The sequence below is a fragment of the Seriola aureovittata genome, chromosome 20 (assembly GCF_021018895.1).
Source record: "Seriola aureovittata isolate HTS-2021-v1 ecotype China chromosome 20, ASM2101889v1, whole genome shotgun sequence".
In the NCBI taxonomy this organism is placed as follows: Eukaryota; Metazoa; Chordata; class Actinopteri; order Carangiformes; family Carangidae; genus Seriola; species Seriola aureovittata.
This window is the reverse complement of record NC_079383.1, coordinates 20847001-20859561: the sequence shown is the minus strand read 5'-3', so window position 1 is coordinate 20859561 and position 12561 is coordinate 20847001. Positions and strand designations below refer to the sequence as shown.

Below are 12561 nucleotides of genomic sequence, written 5' to 3'. Positions count from 1 at the left end.
GGGTCTTATAAAATTTAAATATAAGCACAGGACTGAAACTTCAGAGGTGGCTTTATGGATATGTACGCAACGACAGAAGCAGGTGACAGAACAAAGGGCCGTGAAATGGCTTTTGGCAGATTTTATTTACATTAGCATTGCTGCTAGCTAAAAACTGCTAACTTTTTCAAAGTAAAACATTGCCTTTTCATGTGTACTTCACATGTCAGTTTCTATTAAAATAAAAAAAAATACTTAGGTATCTGCCCAAACCCATTGTTTTACAAATATGTACTATGTCTGAATCTAATTCTCTTTATTAGAACTGAGAAAGCAGGTTGCTCATTACACTCGCCTATTGATCGCCTCATCCTGAGAGAAGGGAGATTAGCGGTCAACTTTCAACACCTCAATCAATAATCATCTCCTTAATTGGGTATTAGCAACAAGAAAGTGAACTCACTTGTCACACAAACAAGGAAAGGAAAGGCTAAAATTCAGCATTTCGAGGCGGCTGGATTTCGGCTGTTATTCAACCGAAACTTGCTATCGTACCTTTAATTTGAAAAGGGAGCGCTGTTCCTGTTAAGGATTCGGCGTTCTCGCTGTCTGTGAAATATCATAATCCAGGACTTACTGAATAATGATACAGATTCCACAGGACAGAGGTGCGTGTGCTCATTAATCTCCGGACTTTGTGGTATGGAGTTTTTTGGGGGGGGATGTTTGGGAAGATTTTCGCAATTACGGTGCCCAAAATAAAATCGGCTGAAGTAGAGGGAAAGGCGACACATTGTGTGACCCATAAAAATGATTGCATGGTGTCAACATGAAATTTAAAAATAAAAAGCTGTTTGGTATTTTTTCACATTTCCACTTCACGCGGTCAGTGACACTCAAGCTGTGCCTCTTCGATTGACTCCAAAACCAAAATTACTGAAAAGACTTTGCATTCTTTTGGTGCACATGGCATTTATCTGTAATTGATTTGTCTCAGACACTGTGAATGCCATACACCATGAGCACATTCGTCAACTCTCCAGCCTCTCCCCCCTCCCGTCTCTCTCTCTCTCTCTCTTTGCTTGTCGTGCTTCCCATCTGGCTTCCCCTGCAATCAGGAAAATTTCAAGGAAACCACAGAGATGCACAGCTTCTCGCTCTATCTGGGTAATTGAAACAAATGCCCGTTTGAAACCAAGAGTATCTGCTTAATTTACAGACAATGCGACTCTGAAGCATTTTTTTTCGGAGGCAACAACGCTCTCTCAGTTTGTCGCATTCATAACCACTAACAATGTAGACGCACTCAAAACCAGTTTGAAGCGAGACGAGAGCATAATGGAGCAGATGAAGATTTTTCTCCCTTTCTGAGATGTTGACAAATAAACAGAAAACAGTGATCAGAATACATTAGTTTTAATTGGAGTCTGGTCTGCCCAAATTTTGTGAAATGAGCTCATTGTCTCAAAATTAAGATACATGCTCTGTACTGGAAAAGTGGGGGAAAAAAGAAAAAAGTTCATTTTCCTGCAAAAGCTTCCGGTATAAACAAGCTGTAGTTTGTCACTGACGGTAGAAAGTATTGATGTGATTGTGGCTGTGGGTCACTTTCTAATGTGAAGTGAGTTTTAATTTGTTGATGTTTAAATTATTTAACTGTGATATAAATCTTATCCAACAGAAGTCTCTGTATAACTAATTAGAGCAAATTATGCTAAAGCTGGTTATTAGCAGCTGCAGAAATGATGTTAAAACCTTCAAAATAGAGTTATCCAATCAGGTTTTTCTTTTACTGTTGTCTCTAGGCAGAGAAAGTGAGCTGACTCACTCATTGGTTAGGAGTTCATCCCCGGACAGTATCGTTTTTAGACAGTTTTTCCCATTAGCTACTGAGCCACGCGCAAGCTAGCTAGTTCAGAGAGCTAGCATTATGTGGTGTTCTCTGTATTTTAATGATTTTAATGCATTAAAGCCCCTTTGAATTGCATTTCTGCATGAAATGTGCTCCACAAATAAATTAGCCTTTTCCTTCTTGGTTGCAAATGGCTGCTGTTCCTATTTTTCGTCCTCCTCCTCCTCCTCTCCTCCGTATTAACAGAGCACAAGTTGTTTTCTTCCGTTTTCCTGATTTCAAGAAACACAACATGAACTCAGAAGAATTTCTACTTTATCTTAAGGCGAAAGCCTGGGTCCTGACCACATGCTGTGGGGAGGGGGGTGTGGGGGTGTGGGGGGTACAGTTATGAGGACTAGCGGTCCATGCCATGAGCCGGCGCTGATGGTAGGGGATCCACAGCACCCCCTTCCCCTCAACCGGTTCATCCAGCTCCCAGAGGACCGCTGGTAAACACTCCACCTCAACCCAGAGTCCAATTAGTCTGCACGATCAGCCTAGTGAGAGGCCTGCTGGAGAGGGGAGGGGGACTTAATTCAAAGAGCAGATTCTGTGAGAGTTCAGCTATCCTAATCGCTAAAAGAGCTCAAGTCCCAGGGGTACCATTCAAGCTTTCAGTAAATATAAAGGAGTTTTATTGTTTGCAAAAAAAAAGTATGCAACATGTTGACTTTATATAATGATTTGACGCCCTAATATGAAAAATAACAAGCAAGAGATAGGCATCTACAGAGATGCTGTCAGTCTGTGACCCTTTAACACAGATCCACCCACAAACTGAGCTTCTATCCACAAGACGACACAAGTTTGGTTTTGGTTTTTTTTTTACAAATTAAACGACGATTTGAGAAATTGAATTTTATCGGTAGTTTAGTGACCCATCGCGACGCAGAACGGGGCTCATAAACTGAAATAGCGTAGCACGTGTGGTAAACTGAGGTTAACCGGAGAACATATGAATCACAAAACCGTTAATTAGAATCACACAGTATCCAAGCAACAGTAACAGGGCACTGAGTGAAATTAGCTGTTTAGAGGGGCACCATCCTGCTCCTGTTGGCTCTCTAGTTGACCTCTTACCCTGGACATGTAGTCTGTACCCATCATGTTTTACAGCTACAGTTATTTATTTATTTAATCTTTAACAGATACTGGAACCATGATGCTACAGCAGTGTTGCGTGGGCGATGAGTGTGAACAGCTTTACAAGATATGACAACAGTGGGGGGGGGGGTTTTCTCTCTCTCTCTTAGCAGTTTTTCATTTAATTATTTGTTTCTCTATATGTTTATTCCCTACAACTGCACAATCCCACGTACACATCGTCATTTTCTGTCTTGAATTTTACTTCCTTTGTTTATCATTTCATAATTCTTAGCGTTTTTAGTGCAGCTTCAGAAATTTGCCTTCCCGCATTTCACTGCACGTATTGTAAAATAAAACCTTTAAAATCTTCCGTGCACATACTGTTCACTCGTATATTTTTGATCTGCGGTGGTTTTTTCGTTATGCAACAGTATATAATGATCTACAGTATATGTTACAGTTTGAGGAATGTCCAGTGAAGAGATAGTTTCTCTCAGTTTGATGTTGAAGAACTCATCCGGCCTCCACAGAGCCGCTGACCTCGACACCATCCAACACCTCTGGGACGCACTTGAACGCAGACTGTAAACCAGGTTTGATCAACCACCTCTGACCTCTGTGGTCGACCTCACTAATTCTCCTGCGTGTTGAATGGGAGCGAATCCCTGCAGCCAGACTCTAAAGTCATGCGGAAAAGCCTAAAAGCAGAATAGCGGAGGCTGACATTATCACACCAGAACGTCGACATCGAGCCAATTCTGCATAGCCCGACTGTTTTTAAAAATGGTAGCTACAGTTCGGTTAGGGTTAGCGAGAGACTGCGGTTCTGGCAAAGTATGTTTCGGGGTTAGGCAACTGAAATTTATTAACGCAAATGAATGCAAAGTCCGGGCTGCTGACTACAGGCTACACAACCTTCCACCACCCTGACCTCCACACCCTTACTACCCACCTCTCTAGAGATGGAGAAGCATATTACTGCTCTGTTTGGAGGTCTTTATCAAAGCCTATTGAACATTTGTTATTCTGGTTCTAGTTCTTCTACTCTGTAGTTTTCATGTTATAAAAGTGTATCATTGTATTTTAGTTCTACTATTTCTACTTCTCTGATCCTAATAAAAAACCGTTTTGCATCTCTCTCTGTCCAGACTGGAAGATTGAGTTTTTCCCTCTCTGAACCCGAAGTAGGACAGGGGGGTTTTCTATGCTATACAGATTGTGAAGCCCGCTGGGACAATCTTTTGTCTGTATAAATAAACCTAACTTGGCTGGAATTGATTCGACTTCCCACAGTGTCAAGAGGAAATGTGGAGGCCCAGCTCCTAATCTCACCTCCAGCACTGTCCTGATGCTTTACTCGATGTCATTATACAAAAGTTTTGGGCAGCTCTTCACACACACACACACACACTCAAAACGCTGCTGAGAGGATCCATCCAGTGAAATATATTTTTTTGTTATCCTCCGTGTCATGATAGTTGATTGTGGACTTTCTGCTCGACACAGGCCATAAACCTTCACAGACACAAGCAGCCTAACAAGACTTAACCATGTCTGCTCCGAGACACCAAACCAGTGGCTTCTCTCTCCTCCTCCTATGTCTCTCTCTCTCTCTCTCTCTCTCTTTCTCTGCTTCAGAAAATGAGAGAAGCTTCTCAAAAAATGTGACTCTATAACAGTAGCCTGTGTGTCCCTGAGGATACTGAGCTAGCACGGTCTGCCAGTCTATCACACAGGAGCACACTGCTTTTGTGACAAACTGGCAGACTAACATCTTTCATTCCTCCAGCTCCTCTGTGCTCTTCTTCTTCTTCCTCTTCTTCTTCTTCTTCCTAGACAATCCTCACAATAACCTCACTGGTGAGTGCATGACTACACAGTGTTCCCCGTTGCTTTCGGTTGATTCACTGCAGCGCACTAGTGGATATCAGCGCTCAAACACTCCACATTCATTAAAAAAAATGTGTTGAATACACAGCAGAGAGCTGTCAAAACATCACAAAAGGTCAGAACACAGATTTAATTACTTTTCATTGTGCGCCATGCATGTGTACAAGACTGAATAACAACCCCCGACACCATTTGCTTGCAGCACAAAAGTCATGTTTTGTCAAAGTTTGCCAGAGGATAGACTTTGGTACAAGCTGTGTTTTAACAGGTGAGTAGCCTGGCTATCCTTAAATCCTTCAGAGCCTGTATCCATTACAGGATCCATTAGAGGAGGGTAAGAGGCAGAGAGCATGGAGGGACTGCTTCACCGCACACCACACAACTCCTCTTTACACTCTAACTGGCAATTGTTAAATTCACACTTATGTCAGTCTTCTTCACGATTTAGAGCCCCGTCAGGTATCTCCTGGTGGACAAAACTTCCCTGCAGTCACTGATGTCTGAGAATGAAACAGCAAAGTAATTCCACAGTCTGATGCCGTCGCTTTCTGTTTTTTTTTTTATTACACAGCAGCCTTAAAGATTCATGAGGGAACTCGGATTCAAACAAGCTTAATATCCATCCTGCTTCATACTAGTAACAGCACATTCTGGCGGAGGGAAGTGAATCATTGTGCCCCAGTGACTTGGAAGTGCCCAGATATGCAAATGTGTGAGTTGGTGCAATAGATTATTCAAATGCATGAATGCTTTTGCCTTTTGGGGTCGCCCCGCTGCCGAGCCGTGGTCACTCCCCATGCGTAATAACCCCCCCCCCCCCCGTGTTGTGTTTCCCCTCTACGGAGTCGGGGAAGAGGGTGGGGGTGGGGTGGGGGGACTGTTTGCAGACAAACAGGTGACACGGTCCAGCCGGTGGCCTCGTCACACACACACACACACACACACACACACAATGAATGGATGAATGGCTGCTTGACGTCCTATTTTGAGAATCTGACCAGACATCCAACTTCTTGGAAGGAAATATGTGTGTGTATATATATATATATATATATATATATATATAATAAGCTGGTTTATGTTTTGTCAGGACAGACAAAGCTAACAACACTAAAAAAAACTGTACCCAGACCCTGTGAACGCATCATCGCGTTGTCTCTGGGTGAACCGTCTTTTAAAGTTTTGTTTTTGAAACAGACTTTCTGATCTTTCCATCTCGCCTATTATATTTCCTATTTATACACTAATTACACCGTGTACCATTAAGTTTTATAAAAGGCTACATAATTTATGAAAGCAGCTGCACGGCTTTTATCAAACATTACTCAAAACAAGAGGAAATAGTGTATTTGTTGAGGACTATTTTCAGCCACGGATTAATCTACATTTGGAGCTGCAGAGCAGTGGTCACCAACCTCCGTGGTCATCGACACCACCCGTCATAATTCAACACTATTAATGATATAAAAGAGGCTAATGTTAGTCTACAATAATGTTGATGTAAATGTAAATGAACTGTCGATATCCAGTTTGCATTTGTTGGAAGCCGGACGTCACTATGATACTTCAGTATCAGGAACAACTGCAGCATGGCAGACTGTATCTGCAGGACTGACTCAAAAATCAACTATAATCCCCATCGTCAGTGGGCATTGTACTAAAGGGGCATCTTAGCCAGTGTAATAGTGTTGCTTATTGGGTTTTGGGACAACAATAGAGCTCCATGACACAGAGGAGTGAGTGATCAGGCTTTGGCTGCGCAGACGGGGCTTATTTTGGACTTTTCATTGGATTCGTTCACAATGAGATAAATATAAAATATCACCAGAATTTAATTCCTCCGTTTAGAGTTGAAAACTTTCATGAGATCCACCACTCTTGTCAATTAAAAGTGCCAAAGTGCAAAAGTGAAGCTGGTACATTTTGCATGGTTATTCGTCAAATTAGCAGCTAATAGGAAACCTTCCCCCCGCTGCAGTTTGATCCATCTGCCACCGGTCGACGGCTGTAACTGCTAATTGCCAACGCCTACACAGGCACCAGGCAGGGAAATTGATTCCTCACCCTCACATCTCAAACATCTTGAATGACACTAAGAAACCAGTAGCGTTAGACCATTCTGCTGGAGGAGGGTAATTTACCGAGAGGATGTACGTACACGCACACGCCGCTGCGCTCGCACTTTAAAAAACCCCCTTAGACTGTAACACACTCGGACAGGTGACAAGTGGTTGGTGAGTGCAAGAAATGTGCTCACTTAGATGTAAAGTACAGCATCAGCAGATGTAATTAAATCAGGGGGTTTTAAAAAGCAGATTAAGAGCGTGTTTAATAGATCAATAATGATGGACAGAAAAGACAAAGAAGATTAATCAAAGTGCTCAGAAAATAGAGCACTTAGGCAAGCAATTAATATGTCGAGGAAACCTCGCAGGGACAAAAAATCCGTTAGAATAAGTGTAAGAGAAGCTTCAAGGGCTATTAATTAGGATTATAACTATTGATTTTTGTCTATATCTGTGTGAGTTTGACGTTAATATCCCTATTGATTCGCAACTTTTGAGCAGCTTCTGATAGACACCTGCTCACGACGTCGTGTCTCATAAAACTTTCAGCTTCAGATTTCATTACAATGTCCGGACCGCTCCTTAATTTCCTCGAGCAGGGTTATGAACATCGATCCGCTCCAGACAGAAAGCACAAGTTGAGCGTGCACGCTTCGATGATACGTGTCTAAACTTTTATATTAGCGTAATAGTGCATCAAAAACAACTGGGACTGGGAGCCCACAAGTCAATATGGCTGCCGGCCAGGACAAGCTAATTTCTTTGGCTTTGCTTCAGATGTTTTGCATAACATGACTTAAACTGACTGACAAAAAGTCGGAGGGGGAAAAAAGAACAGGCAGAGGCACTAATGAAAGTAGATCTTCCTGTAATATGTGCACTATAATAATCTCACTGAGCTGGAGCTGAGTTGTGCTGTATGTCACTGGATGATGTACAGCGCTCTTGTCATGCATTTAAAGCGACCACAGGCCTCTTTTACCTAATGATGACAGCTAATGCTAACAAGCACAAATTAAAGGCTTCCTGCCCCCCCCCCCCCCCCCCATCTTGATTACGGCTACTGTTGCTAACTGTGGTTTCACGCTGGACCCACAGGATCCACAGACTCAATCTCCTGCAGCCCGCTTTGTGTCTGGCTCTATTGAACCAGAAAAGGTGGACGCTTAGTGGATATCTGAGGGTGGGGAGGCTTCTCTGGTCGTCATGGTCTCTCTCTCTCTCTCTCTCTCTCTCTCTGTGTTCAATTTCATTAATTAGGAAATCAAGCAGCAATGCTATCTTAGAGCATTGCGTTGCTCTCTTAACCTCCCAGCACTATTGGTTGAAGGGTATAATATACAGTATATCCTCCACACTATTGATTGCAGAATATATGTATTACAATCTAACTGTAACATCGTGTATAATTTCTACAGATTGGATGATTGCGTCCTCCTTTGCATTAAAAAAAAAAAAAAAAAGGGAGGGAAAGGTCTTTGAATAATTTTGCTTCAAGATTTAAATGATCCTGCTTCACAAAAAAAAAAAAAAAAACAATCTACACACTGGAATCACTGCAGCACTTAACACCGATTTGATTTTGACACTTTCAACACGAATAACAGGTCTTTCCTCACTTCTTCTTTCCCTCTTCATCTGCTACAGCCTGCGTGTTATTTGCATTTAACAGTAACGTTTTTTGACCAATGTCGAGCTCCTCTTTTTTTTACTCTTCTCACTTTTTAACCTCCCCTGCTCTTGATGCAACTTGCAGCGCTGGTGCATCGCCTGGTCAATCAACAGATGCCATTCCTGCTTCTCAAATGTTAGACTCTGCTGCTCGGTAAACTGCATGTATTTGGGTTTGGGATTGTTTGGACTGGTCCAGGTCTGAGGTGCGTCCAAGACGGTGAGAGAACCCGACTGGATCTGACAGGAGCTGAAAATCACGCAATCAAAACGCCAACGAATCACTCACTTGGCTTCATCTCGGTAGAGACTGTGCCTGTTATTGCATTTGTGTTGGGGAGCAGCCATACTTGCTATTGAATTTCTTCTTCTTCTACTTCTTCTTCTTCTTCTTCTGAGCAAATCTCATTTATGCTTTAGAGAAATAGTTCTTCCAAGCATTGAAATTCTTGGAAATTCCTCTAATAAAAGTGAACCGGTCAGTGGGCGTTTTGAATGAGACACTTAAGAATCAATTTGTTGTTAATCAGAGATTTTCTACAGTGATTCTGAACTGGAGAGGTGATGGACACAAGCCCTCTGCATCGGCAGTGAATCAGCAGATGGTGGGTAAGTAGTGTTAGCTTCTATTAGATATGATCACATTTTTGCGTGAGTGTGTGTGACTGTGCGCTTTTAAGCATCTTGGATTCGTGGTCGATAGGTCCTTTGGGTCAGAAACTCATTTCCACCACTCTTTAGTTGCATTTTACCTGCTGTTTTATTTGTATGCTAATACAGTTCCAATTAGCCATCGAGAACTTGACGCTCTGCGCTCACAGATACTTAATCTCACACCAGATGTAAATGCTGTTGTGGCCATTTGGATGATTTGTTGAACCATAAAGGTTGATTATTATGTTTTTCCGTATTTACTCTTCAGATAGCACCCTTAACCTCCACATACTGCTTACCACAGTGCATCTATTACTGGAGATAACTGTAACACATATCATTGTCAATCTTATAATGACCCCCAACTGGCCTTCGACAACGCATCGTCTCCCAGAAGGTACAGCAATTATACACCGCTATACTGTATCTGGGTAGATAAGCACAGGAGCTGAACTGGTGTGTGACACTTTAACCCCATTATTAAGCGTTTATAAGCAGTATATAAACATTTAATCGACTATAACACACTATAATATAGCAAACAGATTAATTTGTCAAAACAGCTTATAGCTTTTCCTATGAAACATCTGTAAACGATGTATTAATCGTTAACAAATGACAGCTATAATCCTATTTAACATATATGATTAACACACTGTTTGTTGTTAAAGATGTATTAATTGTTTCTAAATAAATTCAAACCTCATGAAGAAATGTTGAGCCTCAAGTTTCATTCTTGCTCTGACACACACACACACAAAAAAAGCCTATTTAAAGGTCCACTTACTGCACTTCTGTCCAAGCTTTCAGCGACATCTCACGGTCTTCATCAGCAGATAGAGCTTGCTTAGAAGAATTACCTGTGAGGAAATAAATTCTTAATTAAGATGTTAAAAAAATATATATATTTCATAAGAACCTCAGACTTTATACATGTGATAAAACTATATTTTATCATAGTGCTCATTATATTCATAGGAGAGGTTACGACTGCTGTAAAATACATGGTTTATATAATCATTTTCTATATACATTTCATTTTAGCCTATCAAAATAAAAGTCTCAAGTTTTTCTCGAAATGCTGTTTGAAGTAGCTATTTGTAGGTTTTGCTAATGCTACATAGCATAGCTTTAGCATCAACAGCTGTTTACTCACCAGTCTATGAGAAACTTTGCAAGTTCAGCATCAAACGTCGTTCCTTCACTCGCCAAGAGCCTCTCCAGCTGTGGAAAGAAACACCAATGTTAAGACTTGTCTCTATCACTTCTTTTTCTTCTACTGAAGTTAGTGTGCTAACCAGCTAGCGACGGCCCGTTTTCTCACTTTCCAATAGCGACTCACCGCAGCCTCTAGTCTACACTGAAGCTGCAGCGCCGCTCAGACGGCGTATTATAAACTGTTGACGATTAAACGCAATGATAGCTGATGCTTTTGTCAAGCAACAATCACCACCACCTGCTCCCAGCAACAACAGAAAGAAACACGTTTGGCGGGAGAGAAAATGGATGGAAATGACTACAAAGGGAGGCAAAATGACCATGAATCGACACAAAACAAGTAAAATTAAAGGCAAAATAACCATAAAAAGACACAAAATTAGCATGACTTCACACAATCTGACTACAAAGTGACACAACATGAGTAAAAACAGATGCTAAGTGACAAGAAAGAGGCAAAAAAAAAATGACCAAAAAGAGATGCAAGACGACCACAAAGAGACACAAAAATTACTTATGTCTCTTTCAATCTGGGCCCTTTTTTGTCTGAGCCCGGGGGCCAATTATCTCATAATCTGTCCATGATTAATTCACAGTCAGAAAAACTGTTCCTTGAATCAGATTTGACTCGAACCAAGCGCTCTTGTTTCAGCGCTGTCGTGTTCCGTCAGGTCTCCCATGGATTTTCTAATTGAGAGCAAATAAAACGCCGTAACTGTTGCACGTTTCAGAAAAAAACATTTACACGAAGGTCTTAGACTCAGAAGATCACAACACAACACAGAGCATCAAATATTGGAGGATTCAACTTAGAGGTAGAGCTGTTTATCAACTGTTCAAATATGCTTGATTTATGAAATGGGCGAGGGGGAAAAAAAATAGGACAGTTTCAAATAAATATGCCAAATTGACTTTTATGAACTTGTGTGCAGCTCTCTGACCTCCGTGGCATTTACTGTATTGTCCTAGAGGGCAAATTCCAGTCAACCAGCACTTCGAGCATGTTCAAGCAAATGTTAAAATGTACTGTATTTGCAACTATTATCTGCCCTGCTCTACTGCAACACATAATTTCACTCCATTCCCCACCACATAATAAAAAAAAGAAACAGCTTCATATCACAATCTGATACTGAGGAGCGCTTGGGAATTAGATTTTGCCATTTGAAGGAAAGACGAAGCGCATCTGCACCAGAACTAAACACACCTCTGCGGACATTTACAGCTGTGGCAAATGTATAATAGCATAATAATATGCAGAAATTACATTTATTTATGTTTCAAAGGCACCGGTTCAAACACGTTCACAGGCTCCTCAACCCCACCACCCAGCCTCCTGCTGTTGTTGTTGCTGCTGTTGTTGTTGCTCCTGCTGTTCGTGTTGCTTTGCCGCTGCTGTTCCATTTGTCGTTGCTGTTAGTTTTCACTTTCAGCATGCTCCTCCGCTCTGTGCTTTCTCGTTTGTGACTGATCTCGGAGCCGGTGGTTAATTTACAGATCAGTGGTATAAGAAAGAAAAGACCAGGAATTAAAAATGATCCCCCGTCTCTTGGTTGGGACAACGATTTGTCTCACGTGGAGGCAAGAAGAAGTATTTATAAAGTACAAAGATGCATCAGAGCAAGCTGCCAATCTCTACTGAAGAATGCAACAACAAAAATAATAATAGCAAAAACTGAAGGTTCAACCACTAAAGTAAAAGAAGAGCATCTTGAAAATCCCATTTAATTGCTGATGCATTACTGACCTCTGGTGGTGAACATTAATATGAGTGTAATAAATTGTGCAAACAGCAATAATGCTTAAATGGAGGCTCTCAGGCAATATGGTGACGTTAACTGTAAGTAAATTATATGACACTTGACAGGGCCAATGTTTATAAAGTGACTTCAGCACTGACTTAATTCAGTGCTCATGACTGCTGCCTCTAATGAAGGTAATCATCCCTGCAGAATTTCATCATTTCCATCAGATAATTACTCATTAGAGTCACATGAGACGGGAGGAGAAATAAATGTACTGATTGTCGATCCAGTCAAAATAACCATCAGTCTCAGACTGGTCTGGTTCCTCCTGCAGACTGTTGTTGTAGCGGGGGCGTGG

General features: G+C 41.4%; 1 protein-coding gene across 1 annotated transcript in view; it reads right to left on the bottom strand.

Moving 5' to 3' along the window:
- Positions 1-10480, bottom strand: part of cdh7a (cadherin 7a) — a 132701-nt gene extending 122221 nt beyond the window's left edge. The window contains exons 1-2 of the mRNA XM_056364768.1: positions 10397-10480; positions 10028-10100 (exon numbers count right to left, since the gene is read on the bottom strand). The gene's annotated coding sequence lies outside the window, so the exon portion shown is untranslated. The remainder of the gene's footprint in view (positions 1-10027; positions 10101-10396) is intronic.
- Positions 10481-12561: the final 2081 nt, after the last annotated feature.